Source organism: Neopelma chrysocephalum, unplaced genomic scaffold (assembly GCF_003984885.1).
Source record: "Neopelma chrysocephalum unplaced genomic scaffold, ASM398488v2 Primary Assembly neopelma1_22, whole genome shotgun sequence".
Lineage (NCBI taxonomy): Eukaryota > Metazoa > Chordata > Aves > Passeriformes > Pipridae > Neopelma > Neopelma chrysocephalum.
In genome coordinates this window covers 30,531,004-30,555,513 of record NW_020897689.1, presented here as the reverse complement: position 1 = coordinate 30,555,513, position 24,510 = coordinate 30,531,004, and the positions used below count along the sequence as shown (strand labels likewise).

General features: G+C 36.3%; 1 protein-coding gene across 4 annotated transcripts in view; it reads right to left on the bottom strand.

Moving 5' to 3' along the window:
• LDLRAD4 (low density lipoprotein receptor class A domain containing 4) overlaps positions 1–24,510 on the bottom strand; it is a 278,422-nt gene that overhangs the window by 212,995 nt on the left and 40,917 nt on the right. For 3 of the 4 annotated variants that reach the window (XM_027677179.1, XM_027677146.1, XM_027677153.1), the window contains exon 2: positions 20,716–20,846. The gene's annotated coding sequence lies outside the window, so the exon portion shown is untranslated. Of the gene's footprint in view, positions 1–10,031; positions 10,052–20,715; positions 20,847–24,510 lie in introns of those variants that run through there. The other variant, XM_027677167.1, reaches the window with a different exon arrangement.

Sequence of the window (24,510 nt, the reverse complement as noted above, 5' to 3'; positions counted from 1 at the left end):
GACATCCAGGAGCTCCTCTGCATACCCAAAATTCATCAGCATGTAAAAGCTAGCACCGTATACTGCAGAAACTAATTTCCAGAGCAGTTCAACTATCAGTACATTAATCTTTGACCCACTCACAGTCTTATATGCTGAAGAGTTCAGCATCTTAACTTTTTCCTTCTTACCTTGCATGTTAAGAAAATACTGGTCTATATTCTACATACAAGCTGAATGCTGAAGTTTAAAAAGAAATCAAATGTATTTGACAATGTAAACAGAAACCCTGCTTCTCACCTTACATCTGCACTGACCAGAAGTAACCTCAGTGAAATCAGTCAGCACAGGTATACAAAGAGAGGGAATCTGGCCCAAAGAGTAACATAACCCTTTGCACACAAATGCAACTCAGCAAAAGAGCTGATGAACCGATCTGAGGTCATACAGAAAGATGGCTCAAATCACAAACAGCAATCTTACTTCAAACCGTTCTGTAACACAGCAGGTTTTGGGGTGTAAAACTAGGTACAGACCTAGCTCATAATTATTAACAACATTTCGAGCTGCTTCAATATATAACTTTCAAATTTTAATAATGAAAAATTGTTTTTTCTCTTTCCTGTTTTATTAAACATAGCAAATGAGCACAAATTTGGGCTACAAGCCGCCCTTGCTCCTGGGCACTTTTGCCAATGTCTGACTGGCTTCACCCGTTTCTGAAACACACTGAAGGTGCTCCTGAAGAAAGATCAGTTTTGACTTCAATGGCACATTTTTGTTAGCTCTAAGACACAATACAGCTCACTGCTTCAAAAAGGAAGGACAACAGGCATTCTTCACTTTTCAAGTATTAGGATAAGAATTTGGTTTGGTGATTACAATACTGAGATTGGCTCTTCCAGATCTGGATATGACTTTTTCAAGGATATGAGTTAGCAGGAACTCAAGACATTCTTTTTAAATAATAGATGCTAAACAAGCCAGAAGAATTTCATCTTGCAAACAGAGGCAAACTGAATTGACTGTATCCCAAGTGTAACAGCACTTCCCAAAGGACTTGCACGTAGAACTTACCTATTTAGTTTAACATTTTTATAACCCATCCTCCTATTATAAAAACTTACTTTTCTTAAAAGGCATTTCTATCACCATACCAAAGAATGAAACATTTTATGTAATTCTGCAAATCATGTTTATGTTATAAAATTCTTACTAATGTTACATAGAGAAACCAACTTCAACCTGCATACATCAATCTCAAAATAAATACTGCAAGTTAATGTTCCATCTTCTTTGTTCTGCATCTTTTTCTCTAGGCTTGAGCACTAAGTGATGAAGAAGTTTATCTCATATATAAGACATACCACTAACAATAATCTATTCCCTCCCCAAAACATCAACAAAAGGAGCTATGGGTCATTGAGCCAAAAAATTAAATGCTGAAGTGTACATCCAACATTACCCTTCACTAGCAGATATGCTGTGGAGAAAAAAAGTAAAACAAATACAACTCGAATGTCTAGCCAAAAGAAAACATTCAGAAAAGAACAAGGTGAAATTCAGTCCCACCCTTCAGGATGAAAGGTATCTTGTTACAGCTTCAAATGTTCTGTTGCGTCTGCTTAAGCACAGCTAGAACATGTTGAGAAAATTTATGGTATTTTACGATGGTTGGCTTGGGGGAAGGAAGAGGTTTCTCTGTGAGGTCAGGTGCAGGAAATTATTAGCTTCTTTCCTTCAGTTTTTCAAAACACATTCTCTCCTTCTGCTAACATCTCAGTCAGTTTGCCCATAGAAAGCTGACTAGCCAAAGCAGTACGAAATTAAGGTTAGCCTGCACTATAAACAGGCACTTCAGTGGGAGGTATGGTATTTTTTCCCACTCCAATTCCAGTCCATATTTGAGCTGTAGGTTTGCACCTGATGAGTTTCAAGCGCCTTATATATGACAAACTGCTGTAGTCTAAAGGAAAACATAATATTTGTAATTGTTCTGTGTTCCCCCGACTGCTATTCTACTCTACAGGCTCTTTCTTTAAGGGGGGAGGATGGGAGGGGAACAGAGGAAAAAGCCTAATCAAATAATGTACCTCATATCATACACCAATGAAATTCATGATTTTATCAAAGGGAAAGAGGCTGCATTTTAAAAATATGTATCTTCTAAAATCTGTGTCTGCTGTGTTCTCAGTTCAGCGGTTATTCATCCAGCAACTCAAGTCAAAACTAAAGACAGAAAGCTACCAAGAACAGGACATCACCAACCTCACAAGAATCCAACAGGACTGGAAAACATTTTAATGAAATGTTAGGGAAAAAATAACACTTAGTAACTAAAATGAAAACAGAAAGATCAAACATATGCCACCATACAGTTCATCCTTTTCTCAGCCCAGTAGAAATTTAAAAGAATTCCTGCATATTGAATGGGACAAAGCTGTGAGCAACTTCATCGTTGTTTGAAGTGGATTTACAATAATTGCTGTCAAAAAAGCTGATAGTTGGAATGGCCCTAAGCACAAAACCACAAGTGTCTTGTAGTTGCTGAAACACGAAAAAGCTGAAAGACATCATATGACATGTCTGGTAGCTACAGAGAACTATGGGAAAAATAAGTACAAATGTTTGTAACTAAAATACATTCACTAAAAAAAAAATAATCTGGGCCTGGAATCTTCTAACAGTAACAGGATGCATTAATGAAATTTTTATGATACATTAAAACAACACTTTCTAGTAACGCACTGAAAAAGACTAAAGAACAACAATCAAGGAATGAAGAAAGAAAACACATACACTCAGCATCATCTGAATAGTGATGATAAATAATGAAATAAAACTTTTGCTAGGTAATACTGTAAGATACGCTATCGAACTTACCATTCTACTACACATGTCGGAATCTTTTTAATCACTAGATGGATAAAAATCCTGGGCACAACACAGGAAAAGAGAAAGCAGAAGATTCAACATTTGGAATGAAAAAATTTTGATCACCCAGCCCATTTTCCTAATTGGTATTTCAGCTATTTAATGCACTTAAGTCCAGGCTGGAGACAAGCAATTCTCATTGCCTGCCCTCCAAGATCATCAGATCTATACATTCTTTTTATTAGAATTCCCTTTTAAATATAAATTCCTTGTGATATATTTCCCCTAGTATCTAGTAATATAGCAATGTGCTTCTATACAGTCTGTCTTTGATCTACAAGCTTGACATGAATTCTTTAAATTAGAGTGGTATTTTAGAAAAAAAAAAAACAGCTTTGAAAGATGTATCATTTTTTCCAGAGAATTCCAACAGATACAAACTTTGGCCCTCTGATTAACAAGACCAAGCTTCAGACATATTAAAATGAAATCCAAACCTAGCATTTAATATTTCATCAAGAAGATGGAAAGGAAGAAGGATTACTAGAAACAACCTTCTGCATGTATAAAGCCACCCCACCACCAATCTCCTCTAGCTACATTAGTGCCAAACAGCTACACCCCCTCTACAAAATCCCAGCCAGACTGATCTCATCTTACAAGAATTTTTCAGAGGACAAGATCTTTGGCAGCAGTCTGTCAAAGCTCATACAAATATTTTAATTTTCCAAAAGAAATGGAAACCGAAAAAATATACTTGGCAATTAGTAAATAGCTCAATATAAAATATTAATGTACCATCAAAGGCCTGATTATTCAGAATTCTTCTTTGTAAATGCTTTGAAATTTGAAGTGCATTTTGCACCAAATGCGCTTATTTCAGATTAAGCAAGCAGACTGTTTACAAGTCAGCAACTGAAAAGCTAAATGAAAATAAATTTAAAAATTATACTAATTTTTTTTAAAGTCCTGTATTTTCAGTGTATATCTCCCTCTTTAATTTCATCCTCAACATTATAATTAGTAATTTTAGAAGAAACACCTCATGCTGAAACACAAGTTCTTTATTTTCTAGGATTATTCCTCAGTATCATTTTTTTATAAATACTATTAATGTATAACACTGTCAGTGCATGGCAAAGGTTGCTAGTGAATGCAAACTCAGTGAGCCCCCAAGAACTGACCAGCAGTTACAGTTTAATAAAACAAGAGTTGTGCCCTGATGACCAAGACTTGATCTAAGAAAGTAGCAGACACATGACCAAGTGCTTCTCTGAGTTTCGTGTTAAGAGGAAAAAAAATAAAAGATAAATTGTTTGGAAACCAAACAAGTCTAAAGCACAAACAAAAACTAGAAAGCTGGCAACAGTAAGTTTTTATAACAGAAGTGTAGAATTAAAGCAAGAGCATTCAAATTTACCTACATCTAAAAGAGTTCCTCAGAATCATGAAACCTCTATCAAGTGATAATTTGTTGTGTGCGTGCTAGCACTGCAATTTGTATTTAATTACAGTTCCACAGTTATTTAAGCTATAATGCTCTCCAGGTAGAATGCATCTCAAAAGGTTTATGGCATACCAAGGGATGAAAACCATGTTTCTTCAATCACCGGGAGAGCAGCAAAATAGCCTGTGTTGTCACTACTACATTACAGAAATGGCATTTTTAAATATTACTTTCATATATTTTGACTGAAATTCATACATCACATGAAATCAATAAAGAATTAATCAAAAGTTTAATTTGCATCTGGAGACTAAGCCTGCAATAATAATTTCATATCATTGAAAATGTAATCAATTTCATATGTGATAAACAAGGGGGCAAAGGGTAATATTATCACAAAAACAGAGCAACTGCCATATTCAATCCTTTAGGATTCTTTAGATCCTGCTATACTAGACACTTACAGTTTATTTAATCAAATAACTTCAGACAATAGCCATAACTGTGTGCTTCAGAAAAAAATTGCTTCAGAAACAAATTAAGACCCATCAGTGTGCACGTGTATAAAAATGTTCCCCACTTCACTGATCTGTGTCTTAGGCATTTGTTAAGCCTTGAAGCACAAGGTTTTGTGTCTCTTTCAATGAAAACTCTTGCCATTTTTGTGGTAATTGACATTATTGTTAATATTTTCTATTTCAATCAGTCTACTATTAGTGAGGACAACATGATCCACACAGCAGCACATATAAGGTTTGGAAGAGACACACAGTTCACATGAACACATTCAACTGATGAGTTGCCCAAAAATTAAAACCACTGTTAACAATGATTTTAAAAAGTTCCAAGTTCAAAAAAATCTCAAATGACATTTTTCAGTTCCACAAAAGTCCAATTTTTTCCAAATAACCAATAATGTGAACAAATATGTACTGAACTGAACACCACTCTAAAGCCCAGCTTAGGAAGTGAAATACATCTTCAGTAACAGAGACAAAAACAGACCAATAAAACCAAGAAAAATTAGGGAAGGCATAAGGTCTCCTAATGACACAGGACATATATTCCCCGCTCCTTCATCATCTTCCCCTCAACAAGGCCACATCAGCCCTTCCTGCTCTAAACCAAACCCAATTTCAAAGCAAACTGTTTTATCATCAGGCTGTTGTCAGTCAAGCTGTGCTTTGCTACAAAGAGCACGGTGTTTGAAAAAAACTGGTTTCAAAATATCCGGTCTTGTGAATTTTCCTTAGAAAGGAGATCAAACTCAAGAGGTCTTAACAAAATCACATCACCAAATAAGATAAAACCTAAAACAGGAAAAAGGATCAACTAGTTAATGAGACAATAGTAAATTACTAATAGCACACTAAGTGCAGATCTATGTCTGGAAACAGCTGACAGCTACAGGATTTCCATTTTGTACCGAAGTTCAAAACAGGAGTTCCCTAATCTGTGTGCCAAGTTATATGGGAAAACCAGAAAGTTTTGGTTGTCTCTACTATACATCTGCCATAACTAAAATGTCAAAATACCACAGATGACACAAAAAAGTTATTCTTCATGTGTAGGCAGTGAGGATCTAGTCATGCTAATACCTCTACCCACCTCCATCTAGGAAACCTGTACACATTCCTAGAGAAGATGCTGTCATACCTAACATTCAGGCTACATGGATGGCCTTGGGCAGGTCTAGTTCCTTCATCAACTGCATGGCTGAGGAGTTGTAAGACAAGGTCTAAATGTAAGGTACACAGGAAAGATTTACTATTCTTTCATATTTAAAGTTACTTTTTTTTAAAGTGAAGTTTTTGTAAGATTTGCCTTCTAAACCTCAAAAATCTCACTGCTCTGCAAAACTGCTGACCCACTGTGGAACAAGTTTAAAGATGGCCAACCACTTATGCAAAGACATCCTTTTTGTTGTCACATGGATACTGGTGTTCCTTACATGGCTATAAACACATGTTCTTCTGAATTACCTTAGACAAAAAGGTAGACCAGTTTGTTAGAGTGAAGGCGCCTAAGTGGTGCTGATTTTTTCACATTTCAAATGCAAATTATTTATTCAACTACACAATGCCAAGTCATTAAAAAAAAACCCGACAAAACACATTCCCACAGCTAACCCTTTTGTAAGTACAGAATGGAGCAACTAAATCACTACCTAAAAATGTTATTTTCTTAGTACTTCAGGAAAATAAAATAAGATATATACAAGTTCATTTGCATAATAAATATAAAAACACTATTAATAAGCAATAGTTTCTTCCAAAATGGCTTACAACTCCTTTTCTTCTGATTCAATGAACATCATAATTCTAAATCAGTTTCAAAGTCCTAAAAACTTTTCCCATCAGAATAGTATCTGTACTTTTTATAAACTATTAAGAAAACATTTAGGAAGCAATAAAAATAAACACAGAAATTGAGCTCATCTACATTTTCCAAGCTTCTATACTGAGGTTTGACCTAAAACTTATGTCAATTAATACAGTATATATGTATTTAAAAGCTTATGATAAACATAAAGGAGAGATTAACTTAGCTGCAGTACTGTAACACACACTTGCAATAAAGACTGGACAGGAGGAGATAGGAACATCCCAAGCTATCACAGTCTATCTGGAGTTATTGTACAGCCACTGTTTTACAAGCAAATAAACTTGATTCCCAAAGACAGAACAAAAACTACACAAACTTTATCAGAAGTTATTAAATGACCACACAACACGGTGAGTTAGTTAAGCTTCATGGCATCATGAATCTTCAGTATTTTGTCCCTGCTGAATATGAATGAATAATTCAGTTTTCATATATATTTTCTGAAGACCAAATATTCAAGAGAGGCTGCAATTTGCTGGGACAACTGCAGGAAATGTTTTTTCAGCCACACATATTCAAATTGCTGCTTTCTTTATAAACATTAATGGAAGTGTTGATGCTTCTAAGACTTTTACAAAAAAAATACAAGCTGACTTAGCAGCAACAAAAATACCAGAGGTATGGCTGGCATTAGAAACTTGGATGTGAATTCAATTTTTCAAGTTGATCCCTCATTAAGAGCCAATTTCATTTTTAAAATCCAGCAGGGAACATCAGATCTCATACCAAATTCAGGGGATAAGGTCTGTAATACAGTTGAACAACATTTATTTTCTGTAATCATGATGCCCTGTGCTTTTAAGATTTACACTAATTAAACTAGAAAAGGTCACACAGTTGAAAATGTTCGCAATTTGGGCAAGACTAAATAACAAAATCTTTCCTGTCTATCACTAATCTCTTATACACAATAACTGTCACTTTGACCAAGTGTCTCTGTCAGCCTGCTGCTCGTGATTATACACAAGAAGCTTCAGCTTTTATCCTCTGCAAGAGTTTATGAGCTTTGTCTTGCAAAACTCAGTGAGACAGGGGCACAAAAGAGAGGAAGAGGAAGCAAAACTCAGCAGTCCTCAGGATTGCTCCATCATCTGTTCAGGAAACAATTCCTCACAGTTTAAGAACTTCAGATTTAACTTAAGGATTTCAGTATTGAAATTCCAAAATAAAAATATGGCTATATTTACACAGATAGGAAAAAGAGGAGACGGAAAAAAAACACCTTGGTTCTAATCCCAACCTTTGAAGATTAGCTCCAGTGTGACCTGCAGTTCTTATGTCTTTGTTTCCTCATGGGTTATCTGATAACATTGTTATTCTTCCAATTTTTGAAACCTTAAGATCCTCTGTAGAAGTCTACTCCTTTCTCATCCAATATAAAGCCTTGAAAAAAACACGACCAGAAAGTATTTTCTGTGGCCTTAGACTCTGACAACAGCCAGCAAAAGGGTCCTTAAAATGCCTCTATATTTATAGACAATTGATGGGAAATTGATCTGTCTTTAGTTTAGCTAAGAATTCGAAAGGACATTAAGGCTGAGCCCTGTGTTCTGAAGTCTTTCCTGAATCTGAATAATTCTCCAGGCATAACCTAGAAAACTGTTCCCTCTCTGAATGCCTTCTTCTCCAACTTTTCTTATTATGTGGAAAACTTTTTTCCCAACAGTCTGCTTTCTCTCAGGTATTTAATGGGTGATTTAAAAGAAATGAAAGCATGAGGAGAAAAGGTTCCTACCCTTCACATCACAGCGACTGCACAGGATCAGGAGGAAAGCCCACATTGCAGCACAATGCTATCAAACCCTTGGGCCTTTCAAAGGCTGCAGTATTGCCTTCCTATTGCTGGAGGAGGTGAAAAAAAATAAAAATCACACAATCTAACCAGTCTGAGAACAGTGGGCTTAAGAGTAAGCGTTCATCCAGCAAAGACACTGACAGAGCAGGTGAAAATAAAATGCTTTCAGAACCTTTCAGCATTTATTTCTGGATCAAGTTCTCAGCTTCATACGGTTTTCTGACACTTTGAACTACACCTTAATGTAGCTGCCTCTTTAAACGGTATTCAATATAGCAGACACAAAGAAAAACTACAGAAAGTATCAGAAAAAACCCTCACAACTACATACAAACCAAATTATATGTGTTGTTGCCATTCAGCCCAGATCTAGGAAGTTCTCCTCATGGAAACAAACTTATTTAAACAACTCTTACCAGCTCCACAACATAAAACCACCACAATCCAGCACCTTTGTACGGAAACCATATCCACAAGTATGCTGACATACATCAGCATATACCAGAAATCTCCAATAAAATCACTTCCAAGACAGCCATGTGATAGTTCTCTTTCAGCAAAACCCAACAATCAGCCTACAGCTACATTCAATTCCCTTGCCATATGCAGGCTTTCAGGATATTTTCTCTTTTGTCCTGATCCTCATCTTTTCCTTTTTCCATTAGGACACTACAGATTGCAAAGGCTAAAAGGAAGCATGTCTGAGCCAAAAGAATTTTCACTCTAAAGAAAACTGGTACAAAATGAACTTCAGAACTGCAAGTTAAGAGGAAGTTGGGCAAATTCAGTGCTTAACCATCTTCAGAAAATAGAGTATAAGCCTTTCTGTGGTAAAGTTTCTCCATAGTAACTAAAACTGCAATCTGAGCATTGACTCCCTGTCATAAATACCCTCAACATGAAAACAAAGTACAAAAGCCTCTCAAAAGCAGAGATTTCAATGACCCAAAAAAGAGGACAAGAGGAGGCTCCTCTAAGCATATACAACTTCACTGACACTGATCTATTTTACTAGTAAGGAAACAACAGACAGAAATATAACAAAAGATTAAACAGCTATTTAACATGTACCAAGTAACTTTATTATGGCAACTAGTAAAAACCTGATAATGCTTCTCCAGTAAGAGATAGGATCAATGCAGCTGATTCTCAGCATTACAATTAGGGATCAGGGCACTGTCCATCTCTTTAAACTACTAAGCTTTAAAAATGTATCTGAATTATTTTTTTTTTATGATGAGTTTCTGCCTTAAGTCTTAATTTTTACAGTAATTTAATTTCAGTCAGAACAACTCAGCTCTTTCATGAAGGAAGGGAAAGAAAAATATCTTGTTTGGCCCATGTTAAAAAGACAGACTTGATAAGAAAAGTTTCAAAGACTGATGCTTTCAAGAAAGGGTATGGGGTAGTTTGGGGTAAGTAAAATACCCTCTGTGACCCTTAGGATAATTTCTGAATACATCTCACACATCTTTCAAAAGATACAGATTGCTCATGTTCTTTAAAATGTAGCTAGAGTTTTGCAGCTGAGAGCACGCAAAAGGCTCTGACCTGACTGAGCATTCCTTCTTTCCCACCCCACGAGGAAGGATCACTGAAGAAACAGACACCACCACAGAGGGCAAAGTAGTCCAAGGAAGCAGTCATCATCACAACTATGGCTGCCTCCTGTAATCAGTAGGATAAGAACTTAAAATTTTGCAAATATACATAGTAAGGAATCTGCTCTTAAAGAGGAGGGGGAAGAGGGAGTGATGGAGCATTTCTAACACTGGAGACCAAAATGCTAGTTAAACAATATTTCAGAGATTTTATGTGTGGGAAGAGTATCATCCACTTTATCAGGGTACAATGCTTTAGTGCATCTCTATCAAGAGTAATCACACTGTGCTTTGCAGTTCTTCCTCAGATTCACAGCATATAAGAAACACTACACACATGCCAGTCATCAGACCACCACAGGAAAAAAAAGGCATAACCACTACCATTAACACTGGCCCATCGTACGGAAGACTACACAGTAACAAGGACGGTAGGGAGAGTAAACTTATTGTACCTCCAACTTTCCTTTGCCTCCCTTGTATAGGGAGTCAATGAGTGTGAAAAAACACGTTACTGTCATTTCCCCTATCATAAAAATCCCAAAGTACTAGCACAGTAAATGATAGGGACAAACAGACTGTGGACAAGGACACTTTCTGAAGTTGGCACCATGAAAGTCCCACGGTTTCTTTTTGCATAATATTGTGTATATTATAGAAAGTTTTCCTAATAACATGCAGTTGAGGTTCCTACATTTCCAATATGACACCTTATTAAATTAGCACAGGTAAATACTAAGATTTTCCTATGAAATTAAAGACAAACATTCAGAATTGCACGTAAAAAAAAATTTAACATCTGACACAGAAAAAGGATCAGTTTAAACCAATGTTGCATCGTAATGTAAACCATACTTAAAGTACAAGGAATTATAATCTTGATTCATGAATATGACCAAAAAATAAATTAAATGCTCATAAATTAGATATCTCCTGAGCAATCAGGAATTTTCATCCAAAACATGGGGGAATAATATGAAAAGAAATTCTTTCCATTTATTATGAAATTGAAAACAAAAATAAATTAAAAAATTTTTTAAAAACCCTCCACACCACAAACCACTGTATTTTTCCCAAGATCATTAAACGCAATCTTGAAACAACTGTCCAACCTTCAAAGAATATCCCTACATGAAACTTTCCTACAAATTTTTTTCTTCAAGTAATTTTTCAACTGATTTCATTTGAAAACTTACTAGTTGAAAACACTAGAGAAGCCAAAAAAGCAACGGGATGCAACATAAAATCATGCAAAACCAATTAAATTGCATATAATTGTCAACACATCCATTTTTGAATAATAATCTTCCCCCTATCAAAATACTACAAAATAAAACCTTGATAAATTTTCCTTAAAAATTCCTGATCTTTTCCTGCTCTATAGAATTTATAGTAATTATCCTCAACTTTAAAACAGTTCATTCTTGTGAGACCAGTTTCAGTTTCAGGACTGCAACTCTGTGTTAACTGCTTCTCTTTTTGTTGTTTTCCATTTCTAAATGTATGCTTTGATCCCCTTGGTCTTGCTGGTAGAGCAGTCGCCTCACACATTCAGTCTCTCTTTGAAGCCTTCCAACAGTGCCAAGAAAGAAGCAGGCCATGGCAGCAGGCTCAGTATTCTCCAGTTATGCAACAGATTAGATCATTATCAACAAAACTGGATGCCTCCAGCAGAGAACAGAAATGGGGAATTTGAGAGCAAGTCTTTCTTTACTTTTTGAATTAAGGACAGCTGTTTGGTCAGTTTGAAAGGAGGAGAAAGTTACCTGCAATTAAGAGGTGGTCTTATCAGGGAAGATTATGCTTTGGTGAAAAGCTCTACAGTAAATACTACTGCCACATTTATCATTCAGTTTTGCTCCTTCCTTGGCAGGAAAGTTTTCCCATTCGTTGTGTAATGCGAAAGAAATATTTGGCTCAAACTAATGCCAATAATTTAAGAAGCCTGATTTAGCCATGCGGATTTCATTCCCCACAGATGAATGACCACATGCCAACAGGATGCAGGAGATGAGTCTGGGTTCTCACGTACCTGCAGAGAGTATCCATGCATCTTACCTACAATATATTCATTCACCCACAGTCTGTGCATGTGGATATCCTACACATCCGTCACACATTTCTGCCTTCTCTTGTTGCTCCAACAACTTTTAAATCATCAAATAAAGATACTTCAGTTCAGAATTTCACTTCAGTTAAAGGATAAAGTATCTACTCATTGCTCAAGGAGTGAAGATATAGATTTTCATATACAACAGAAAGAATACACACTTTAATTTCTTAAGGAAATGTCTCATAAAGCTTCATCTTACAGATCATTGGGGAAGAAGTGTTTCACTGCATGAAACAAAGCCCTTGAGTCAAGTTCTGACAATGAATGTATAGTGAATCAGATTAAACTATTTATTGTTTGTATATAAGAATTCAGCTACTAAGGCTAACAAATGAATTAAATAAAACAAAAAGGCTTTGAGAATCCTAACTAAAAGCTCTTATAGCTTCTACAAAAGACAGTAAGAGTATTTAGATATTGGATATAGGAAAAAAATAAGTACAAAACAGTTTAATATAGAAAAAAACCACAGTTGCTCTTAGAAAATATTCTTATAGTGCTTTAATGTGTTAATTCTACATTATTATATATTTGTAAACTTAGAAAGCACTACTGAAGTTGAGCTTTGCTTTTCAAGATTCCACAAAATTAGCACTGAAAATGTTGTGTGTCTGGTTATATTACAAGATAAATGTAACACTAAAAATAATGTTACCCAATAAAATAAGGACTATTAAGTATAGTAGAAGTTACACGACCAGTGTAATTTGTGTACAAATGCATATTATCATTATATTGTCAGTAGCTTAAAGAAAATATGGAAATCAAAAGCTCTGTGGTTGGGGCTTTATTTGCAGGAGATATTTTTCATACGTGAGATAACTTTTTTTTAAATATATCTTAATCATCTGGAAACTATTAAGTCAAAGAAATCCTGAGCATAATAATGAGCTCCTAGTACTTACTTGTTACTGTTCTTGTTCGATATTAACACTGAAGAATCAGAAAACCACAGCCCACTATCTCTCTTATGCAATCATACAATACTTCATTGTATGATGTGACTCTTTAGAAGCACAAACCTAAATAAAATCAGGTGTTTAGCTGGACTGCTTCATCTCTATCTTTATTCAACAGTCAACAATAATTAAAAGCCACATATGAAAAAAATAACTGGCAATTCCCCCAAATCATGCCAAAAGAAAAATCATTGATGATGAGTCAAGCTAGTCTGTAAGTGGGACACAAAGTATGATTCATAACTCATTGCTTCAGGTTTAATTCTTGAGAGAGGAAAAGCTCCATCAATAACGTAATACAGAAACTCAAACTCCTATTACAAAAATATAACAATAAATTCACTGTGTCCCTTCAGTTCTGAATAATTCTGTTATGTATGTTCACCACAAGGGTATAAAGCCATGACCAGTAACCTTCAGCAGCTCCTGCAGGCAGTGAAATCTTGCAGAGGACATGTCGGACTGCATTGCTAAGTTGTCTTCTGCACAGCTGTGGGGCACAAACTCCAGTGTCCACTGCTGGGGCAAAGGGAATGAGACCTTTATGGCACAACTCAGTCATTGCCAATATCAAATTTATAAAAGCAGCTGAGATTCAATAAAGCTGCTTAATTTGCCCTTTGTGGTTTTTTTTTTCCAAATGTAACGTTTAGGTAAATTGGACTACAACATTAAAAAAGATGAGTCCAATGAGATTACAGCAGAGAACTAAGAGGTGCAAGAAGGATCACCACTGCCACTTTAAGACAACAGATCAGATACTAAGCCCTATGTCAAAAATGACTTCTGGGCCACAGCTTTTATAGCAAATTGGGTTTTCAAGTACATTCCCCGTCCTCTGCACTGCATATTTATCTCATTCCTTTCTTTCTGATCCAAACCAAAAACAGAGGCTATGTGACGTAATTCCATTTTAAGCCCAAAGGATATTTATCACAAGATTATTTTTAATATTTAAAGTGTAGTAGAAAAAATAAAGAAGTCTAAAACTACAAAGAAACAAAAAATAAAGATCCGGGGGCAAATAAAATAATAAAAGAATCTAAGAAAACTCCTCCTTCAAAACCCTGTATGACCTTGCTGTTCAATCACATCCTTCAAACTGACCACCGAAAGGAATGTAAAGTAATATTCATTTTCCCACATCTCTCATCACAGGCCAAATGACAGCTCTGACACTGGAAACAGACTGGCAAAATATTTTATTTCTCTTTAACCTCAGTTATGAAAATTATGAGAAATAAAAGAAAAACTAAAAAGCCACGCTGCTGTTGGACACTTCATCATACATCATACCTGTACTGTAGAAAACATGCAACAAGATTAAACTTCTAAAATGTAGTTGGATTTAAATGTATGCCACTTCATTTACATTCTCAATTAACAAGCCTTTAAAGAAAGATTATCAAAGACACTCCAGTCACTGTGATGTGAAGACAGAACAAGTAAGCACGACCTTGAGTATTCCCTTCGTATTTGGTGGCATTTCCTCTTTAGTATTTTTAAATCATCAAAACAGTAAGCACTAACAGGGACACTATCGAACAGAACATGCATTTAAACAGGGTGATGACAATTACTTGAATGAATGTCTTTTGGTTTATGTGCTCATTTACATTCCCCTCAGGAGTAATATATTAGCAATGTCACTGCTATGAACAAGTAAGTGACATATCAGTAACGACCATTTATTAATAAATACTTCACTCATTCCATGAGATTAATCTTCATATGCACCCATGAGGCAGGAAATTATAGTCAGTATTTCCCATAAGGAGGCTAAAGTCATGTTATAGACTGTCCTAGTCCATGCAGTGATTCAGGTGTCAAAGCCATAAGTAACAAACCATAAGAAACCCTGCCTCCCAATCCCACTTTCTAATAATTGAATTTTTCCCATCTGATGGAGAAAACTATAAGGATGATACTGTCTTGTCATAACTGAAACATAAAACATTTATTAAAAGCTGTTAGAAGCTTAAAGATAAACTTGCCATTAAAATAGAAAACACAAAAACCGCCTCAAGATTTACCAGCTAGTTTTCCCTTCATCTTCCAAGGATGTATGTGTGATAACTGTTACAGAGTTAGTGCTCCCTCAGATTAACTCAGATCTTTATTTGGAATAAAGATCTTTTATAAGGAACTTGAGAATATTTTCTCTGTCTAAATTTACTGACTTCTCTTTACCTGGTTCCTAGTTCACAGATACTCCCCAGAATGTGAACAGAATGGTTATGAGGAGATACTACTACTGTTGCCAAGAAAAGGAAGAGAAATATTGACTTTGGAGAGAAAAAAAAAAGAAATGTTTTGCTGCACAACACAAATTTACTACTCATTTCTCTAGTTTGCTTCTAATAAAATGAATAAAGCAATGAGTAGGTAGACAATCTTCTACAAGAGTGTAGTGGTTGCCTTCAAAAAGTGAAATGTCTTCTGATACTCACAAATTGGAGAAGAATTACAAAAGTAGGATTCTATCCATATGTTAAATGCATATTTCCAGCTCATCTATATTAGCTCAGTAAATGTTTCAAAGCTGACCAGGACACTGACTTAGAGAACTTCCTTTAAAACTAGTAGGAATTGTATGAATAAATCCCTTAACAAGCTTTCAGATCTCCACCCATGAGTTAAAAAACAAAATTATGGCTGCAAATCCTGAAAGACGTCAAGGGCTCTGGAATTTCACCTGTCCAAAAATATCCACAACATCTACATTTATTGCGTGCAGCAAAGCATTTCTGTTATCACCCAGAACCCAGGAGGTGAGAACTTGGGAAATAGTGAAGTTCTAATGAATTTTTAAAAGTCAGTTAGGAGCTCTGCCTGGAGATTTGAACGAGTTCAGGGTTTTGTGCAGACTTCTTCCATCTCAATTGTCAACTGCTTGCTCGTGTTTAATGTGTTGATGAGGAAATCCTCAGAGCAGGCAGCAGCAGCAACCCACTGCAGGAGCATCATTAGGAATGTTCCAGAAAAAACTTTGGTGCCTGAATAGTTCTTTCCTCAAGTTCCTTGAGATAAAAGGAAATAATTGTGACAGGTTCCGGTGAGCACAGACAATGCAGCTTTTCTATACTACCGCACCCAAGAACATCCATTTGCTCATTTCTCAGCTGACTGAAGACCAGCTTCTTCTAGTACAGCTGCTTCCTCCTACAGGGAACATTCATTTCCACTGTTGTTCTAACAATTAGAAGACAACACTTATCACTCTAAGTACTACAGGCCTATATACCACAGTATAGACACACAATATACTGCTAATCTTCACCATAAACTTTCAACTTAAAAGGGAGTACAGAGATCAGTCTTCACAAAGTCTAAACACAGCTCTCATAGCATATTCTTCCGTAAGAGCTGGGCCAATACAAACATTATTAAAAGCAAAGGAATAGGGTCTGGAATAGCAGTAGAACCATATAGGTTATGAAAACCAAAAAAGCAAATGTCACTCTTGAAACAAAATATTAATTTAACTGTGTTTCATGTAGGCAAAAAAGCAACAAGTAACATATTCCTTGATAAAAAATACTTCTTGTAAACCTGAAAGCAAGACTAAACAGAAAACACAGGATTAACCCCTCATAAGGAGCTTCAAATGACTTGAATTCTGAATCCTCACCTTGTTTTGTGGGAAGTTTCACTAAGCACAACAGGAATATTCCTGTGTGCTTTGTGCAAGGGTGTTTATAGAATCAAGACTCAATTGCTGAGCCATTATTTTACTTGTGTTCAGGAATCACTCCAAAGCAAACATGAGAGAGTAGCGCTTAGTACAGCAACACATATTTTCAAAATTAATCAAATGCATAATCAATTTTAAGCAATGAAATTTTGGACTTAACTGAATTTCAGAGGTCACCAAAGTTCAGCTCTACCCTTCAGCTGATCATCTAGATTTCTTTACTGCCTCTCTACTCGTCAGTAGTGATAAACAGGTAACCTCAAAGTCACTATCACACAGCTCGAGGTAAACGTTTCTTTCAGAAGTAAGTATTTCCAGAATGAATTTTAAATCATATATATTGTTGATAGTACAAATAAGCCAACAACACAGGAAGTCTTTGCTTTTCCGTTCTAAATATAGCATTTTTCCATAAAGGGATATGGTTCCTCCCGTAAGAAAGGAGAATGAAAGTGGAGGTTCCTATCACTTCCACATTCAATGTGCACAACAAAATGGGATCCAACAACTCTTATCTCCTAAAACAAATGTTCTGGAATCTCACATTCATTCCCCCGTCACAGGAGTCAAAATTATTTTTAGCTTTTAAACAAAAAATTATTTGATGTTTATGAATGTGTACAACATTTTTAAAGAGAGTACCAAGACTAAGTCATCATCTTTTAAATTTTTGCTTTAAAACTACTTCTTATATTTTTCTATAATACTTCTTACTATGTAGATATCCATTTTCTCTTGTGTCAATGTCAATAGGGCAGTATTTGATAAGACTTTCTCCAAAAGCAAGTCGATCACAAAAAAAAGATGCATGTGTCCATGATGCTTTATTTTATCTCCTCTTCATTTATGAATAATTCCTGAAATTTGAGCAATCCACCATAAGAAAAGAAACAACCTCTAACAACAAGAATTTAATCTACCCAAAATCTTCCTGAAGGGTCTCCAGAGTACAGGACAGCCCAGTGTTTCATGGAACAGACTCCAAACCACTGAAGCAAGCACAAGCTACATCGGAAGAGTTAAATAAAGCAGCTAAAATTCAGCAGCACTGCAAGCTATTCCAGACTACGGTTACTATAACCTACACTGGGTGTCCTCTGCATAAGCACCAGTGTGACTTTGTGGACTGCTGAGACTCAGTCTGTTGCAACTGGCATAAGTTGCCACAGGCGAGTAATCACAAGAAACTGACCTTGGCAAAAGCACATTTTACACTTCACTGCTGTTCAACTGTGTTATACTAAAGAGAGAGCAAGTGAGCACAAGCAGAAGGGGGAGGGAGAGAGAACAAAGGGGGATAAACAGCATAAAAGTGAACGCAGCCATTTTCAGCTTTACCTGCATTTAAGATTTTAAGAGAGGTACATCACACCTCCAGTGCACAACCTACATACGGTTACATCAACTCTGCATGGTATCATTTTTAAACCATCGGAGTCTGAGGGGATTTTTGGGGGGGAGGAGAAGAAAGAAAGGAGCCTAAATACTAAATTAAAAATTAGTATCTAAAAATAATTCTCCCAACATGGAGGGAGGGAAGTATAGAAGACAATTACAACTTCACATTTTTCTACCACTAGATCACTGCATACATAAGGATTTTTAAATTGTTCTTTCCTCCTGTTTGGCTACACCTGTTGAGAGTACATTTTTGAACCAGCAGCAACCAATAAAGCCTAAATATATTCCATGAGGTGTGCAGCAAGATGTCTTAGTCCTGATTTTTAAAGTTTCAGCTCAACCTTACCTTCAGAATCACTCTCAATAGCCCAGCAGCAATTTGCATGAACTAGTACGGTAAAATCCCCACTGGTGCACATACAGTTGTGTCTGGCCTTTCTCAACCATCTTTGGTCTCCATTGGTTTGGATCAGTTATTTCCTGCTAAATATTTTTCTTAGTTTCTGCATGACTTTTCTTCGGTATTGACTACTGTATCTCCAAAGAAACAGGACCTGGCAGAGCAAGATGGCACAGGATCCCATCATTAGTGCTAACCCACATCCTGCCCAGATTTCACAGCAAGTTTAACACAAGGATCTAACCTTGCAGGTGTGCTGGGTTTCCAGGATATTTGTTGGTGGAAGCAAAACATGAACAAGCTTCATACAAGTTCCAAAATACCAAATCACTCTCCACTTGGGAAGTGTACAAGGTATGCAAGTCTAGACAAAATAAAATGAGACTACATACATGCATTTTATATCTGCTTCCTTACCACTCTTAGGTCAATGACCCAAGGAATCCATGCAGCTTCTCTTCCAAATCTTGAAGTTTGCTTTTCTCCTATGTAGATAGTTTCTCTATTCCTCATCTGGTTCCAGGATTAACTCAAAAGCCTGCTACAAAAGCAGTCTTTGTGCCTTTCAAACATCCAAGCCTTTCACACCTCTGTCTTCACAAAATCTCCATTCCTCTATTAAAACTTCTCTTTCTCCATTTCAGTCCTCTAAATGTCATTATGACCAGTAAGCAGAAGTGGGTTTTTTTGGACACAGCCATATTGTTCCCTTGAACCATTCCCATCTGACAAAGTCTCGTCATGGTTTAATGACCTCCACTGTGACTGGCCAGGGAGATACAAGACTCAGCCCTGACAGCAGATAGCTGATTCACACACACCGACGTTCAGCAATCCAACAATGATAGGATCACACTCAGCCTATAAATTATGAAAACAGCAATTCTATGAAGCATGACCTAAAATTTCAAGGGACTGAAGTATTTCCGAGTCTGAACTTAAGATGTGGGTCGAAAAGGTGTCAGCTGTGAATCTGCAGAATTTTAATCATCTCATCAGATTATAGTTCTCTCTCACATAAATGTATGATGTCTGGAAGGCCCACAGGCATGTTCCCTGACACCAAGGTAGGACTCTGTCTCAGAGGACTGGATAGGTCACCAAAACACTCACTGCTTCTGTGAGGTATATAAGAAACTCTTCTAGGGTCTAGAAGAGAGCAAACTGATGTCTGTCACATTTTTCTGACTGTGCACTTGAGCACAAAATAGAATTATTAAAATTTTTATTTACTAAGTCTTATAATAGTTAGTTATAGTAGACAGAAAAAGGTAAAATGGAAAAAGCACACTAGTTCTGCAGCAATTACTGTAGGCCTTCAGGTTGGCTATGCTATGGTCACCATTTCTCACAATGATGCACAGCAAAAGAAAGAAAAGGGTGACAAAAAATAAAATACCTGAAGGGTACTCACATCCACAGGATGAGTGAATCTTTGTTTATGCTAGCCCAAAAATAAGCACATCTTCATATTACACAAGAGCACCCTCAGCTGAATGCAAGAATTTGACATCTCTTACTTCTTCAATGCATATCCTGAATAGTTTACTGAATTAGTCCCTGTCTTTGCAGCTCCCTCTGTGTCTCTCAAACCACACTGTATTTTAAATGTATGTGTCAATCAATGCTGCTTGAGCCATTTGACTTTATAGTTCACTGACTAGGATCTCATTTTCAAGTAATTCTTCTCACGAGGCAGAATAGAAACATTAACTGGGTCTTCCACATCCATGCAAGTAATTACCAATATGCTGGCTACTGTGGGCATCTCATTTCTCTCCCCTCTTCCTTCTCCACCTCTTTCACCTAAGAGAATTGCTTGAAACAAGTATATTTACACAAAGTATACAAGGGTTGACAAATCAAAATCTTCCAACGTCTAAAAAAGGTTTAGTTACAGCTACATATATGGATATGTATCTATACAAACACATCAACACCTAAAACACATAAACGAAAGATCACGTTGTTGTGGTACAGTATGACTGAAATGTTACCAGAATGTGATTAATTTGACCAAACTATTCCTCTACTGGCAAAAGATTAGCTTGTCTGAATCATATTTACCTTTCTTGAAGTGTTTCAAAAAGAAGTCTTGTCTAGTTTAAATTCATCCAATACAACATAATGACATCCTTGAAATTCAGAGAGTCAGGAAATTCTTCCTTTTCCTTCTAGTTGTGAATATGGAGTGTGATCTACAAGAAAAAGAAAATGGGGGAAAAAGTTTGGCAGGTAATTCTTTATCTTCTCAGTGGGTCAGGATTTTCAAAATCCTTACTGAACACAGCCCTGACTCCAGAAATTCATTCAATCAATCAATCAATCAACCACTACTTGGTTTCCAGAAAGAATTCAAAGCAGATTTATAACTCCATGTCAAATATTCTGTCCCTCTCTTTGCTGTCTTAAACAAAAAGATATTAGAGTGAAAGGTCTGATTTCTTCTTATTATTTAGGAAAAAAACTGCAATGTACAGTTTTCATTTTCTGCTATAAATTCAAATTTACCATCAGGAAATTTGTAACTTTTTGTTTGAACCTACCTAAGAGAAAGGTTATAGTTTCTGTGCTGTGAAGTGGTAATATGCTTCACAAAACCTGTACCAAGCCCTGAAACAGAAGTAAAACCATGAAAAATGTAAAATACCCTTTCTCCTATTAGACACTTCAATTAATCAAGAGCTATTGGTGAATAAGTTAAGGTAAGTACTCACCAGCTTTGTTGAATAAACATGTTTTAATCTAGAAACAGCTGTGAAAAGTTCAGCAAATTTTATTCTCTGCAGTGTTCTGCTACCTCTGGGATTTCCACTTTTCTAGGGAACATCACTTTTTCTGGATAGCATGTTGAGCCTGTTAATTTGCAGATACTCATACAGCATAGTATCAGCTCAATCTTTCTAGTTCTTTCAGTAACAGCAAGCAAACTCACAAAAGCTTTGCCTCAGATTTCACAGGCATGTGTGTGCCTCTCTCTCAGTACCCAGGCTGACGTGCCAATATGTAGGATTAAACTTTTTCCAAGGTTGAATAAGCCACCATCTGTCTATCTTGTGTGGTGCTGTGCGCCATCCGGGAGACTTGTCCCTTAGAGCATGTTTCTACCATATGTCACTCCTGAGTGATCAGTTATGCCAAGACATTTGGGAAAAAATGACTAAGTCGAGCTGGAAAACCCTTTCCGAATTCCAGAGGAGGTTTGCCAAGCTTGTATTTGCAAATAACGTCGCATCCACCAGTTTTTGCATATATTGCATGTAACAATAAATAACTTTTACCCAAAGGGACATGATGTACCTGCCCTCCACTGTCCAGAACTCATGTACTTTTTAATAAGGCAAGAGATTCATGTATGACGCATATTCAGGAAAAATATATGAATTTTTACAGCAACTTTTATGATCGCTAACTTGAGAAAGGAAAAAAACAGATGTAAAGAATATATTCCAAGAAAGACTCTACTTGTTATTTTAAAGCCACAACAAACTAGTAATTTCTTTCAAAATACTGAACTAAAATTACCTAAGGCAACCAAATGCAAGGCTTTTTCCTATTAATAACCATATAAAGTGCTCACCTGCATGCAAAGTGATCACCTAAACTAAATGTTAAACTGCTGATATAGTTCATGCAATTAGAATTTGTCTAATAAAGAATATGACTCTATCCTATTTTAGATTTAAAGAACCATTTTATGTTCCAATTCCTCAATTATTAAATTAAAACTCAAGCCAGCTTCATTCTTATGGCCAGCTCAAGGCTGTTCATTTACATAACTGACTTTCAAGGGCACTTGGTTATGCAGCAATTAATACCAGTAAAAAATCTACCAGATCTGCTAACTAATGTTAAGGAAGACATTCTTGAGAACATTAAAAGAAGAGAGAAATTAGTAAGTCGTGATTACAGCCTCCATGAGTAAGTTTAACATTGAAAGAAAATCTATCCTAAGGGCAACAGAAGTATTAAATATCAGAAGACAAATTATAGAAATTATTACATTTAGTGACAAAGTAAGATGAGGAGTAGTACTAAAGTCCAAGAGGGAACTTAGTCGTCTGTGTTTTGCCTTCAGAATTTGGACAATCATTAAAAAAAGAGGAAGACAATTCACTACTGAGATTTGTAGAACAAAATGCAACAAAAAGTAGAAAAAGTTCATGTTAGACAAAAAAAAAAGTACTGAAAAAAGGTGATTATGAAAGGAAAATCAGATAAATTATCACATCAGAATGGAGTATGATTTATTTTTTAATGTATCTAATTTAAACCATCTCCCTATGCACAAAGAATGAAACTTGCAACATTAGGATCTTTCAGTCAGGTGACTAGTAACAAACTGATCTGTGAAGGAAAGAAAGCCTCATACTGCAACTTGGACTTGCTGAATGGAAAGAAGAGAGGAAAACAAATATAGAACAGTTAGGCAAATTTGGACTACTTGTCTACGTAATACCTAATGATTCTGAAGCCAGCATATTTTTCTAAAGGCTCAGCTCCTTCCTGTCCCACTCTGACAGCCTGAGGCATTCACAATGCTCAGCCAAGACAGACTGGAGACGCTGGTTCTACTGCATCAACTTTCTGCTAACCCTTCTTATCCCAAAGAGAAAGCTCTAAGCTAACGTGCACCTGCTCTAATGTTCTCCTTGCTTCTTGCATCTGTTTAAAGGTCCAAATAATATTCCCTTTAGGATGAAATATGATTTAGGTATATGATTGACCAACTCAGAGAGTTGCAAATTGGGACAAGAGGGGAGGAGGGAAATTCATCAAAGCTGCCAATTAAGAAAATTCTTATTCTGGATAAGAATTTGCACTGTGAAGCTGGTCAACAGCTTCCTCTCAAAAGGAGCAGCCATGTAGCTTCTGCACTGCCATCCCTTGCCAGAACTACAGCAGAAACAACAGTTTCACCTACAACAGATATCATGAAGATCCACACATATCTGTAAGGAAAAACTATGTGGTAACATAAACGGAGAAAACATTAAAACACGGAGAAGCATGAAATTTTTTCTTTCCCCTTATGTTCAGCTTGAGGAGGATCAGGATCTGTCTCCCGGTTGTCCTGCACTAGTGCAGACATACAGACAGGAATCCTATCAATCTTCAGACATATGATGTTTTTTAATTTGGTTTAATCACTGGGAGTTCCTTGGAAATTCTTGGTACACACATGCTGTGTGTTCTTCTGTGTTGCAATTCAAACATGTACTAAGCCTCAACACTCCCTGTTGTTCTCACAAACTTTTTAGGGAACCCTCCATGCTCCTGGAATTCATAAGCTCAAGATTCCAACAATCACATGCAAACCCATTCCTCTAAGAAAAAATTCACTCTGTGGCACAACTAAATATTTCTGTTACATAAATGCAAAACTTAACTGAAACATCTGCTGATAAATATAAGACTAGAACACGTCAAAAGCAGCAACACTGAAATGTATTTCCACAGGAAACCTCATGTAGCAGGAATGACTTCAGAGACAGTGTTTACAGACAAGAAGGGTTCTTCAAGCACAAGGCCAAACCAGAAGACTTATTATGTTCTCTGAGGCACCCATCTACAGGGTACTTCATATTTTCCCACAATCATTCATCACAGTTCATTTCCCAGTGGAGACTCTGGGCCCTACTTCGCAAGAGTATTTTTTTCAGTGACCAAGACATAAGGGAGAAAATACACGTTGGTGGGAAGCTATCAAATATCACTGAAAACTGCAAAGATGCCAGTCCTCTAATACAAAAGTGCAATCTGCAAGCACTATGGTACTGCAACATAAGAAGAGTTTGTTTTGCAAATATCTTAATGCAATATTACAAAAAAGCACAGTTTCTTCTCCTATGAACCATCAGT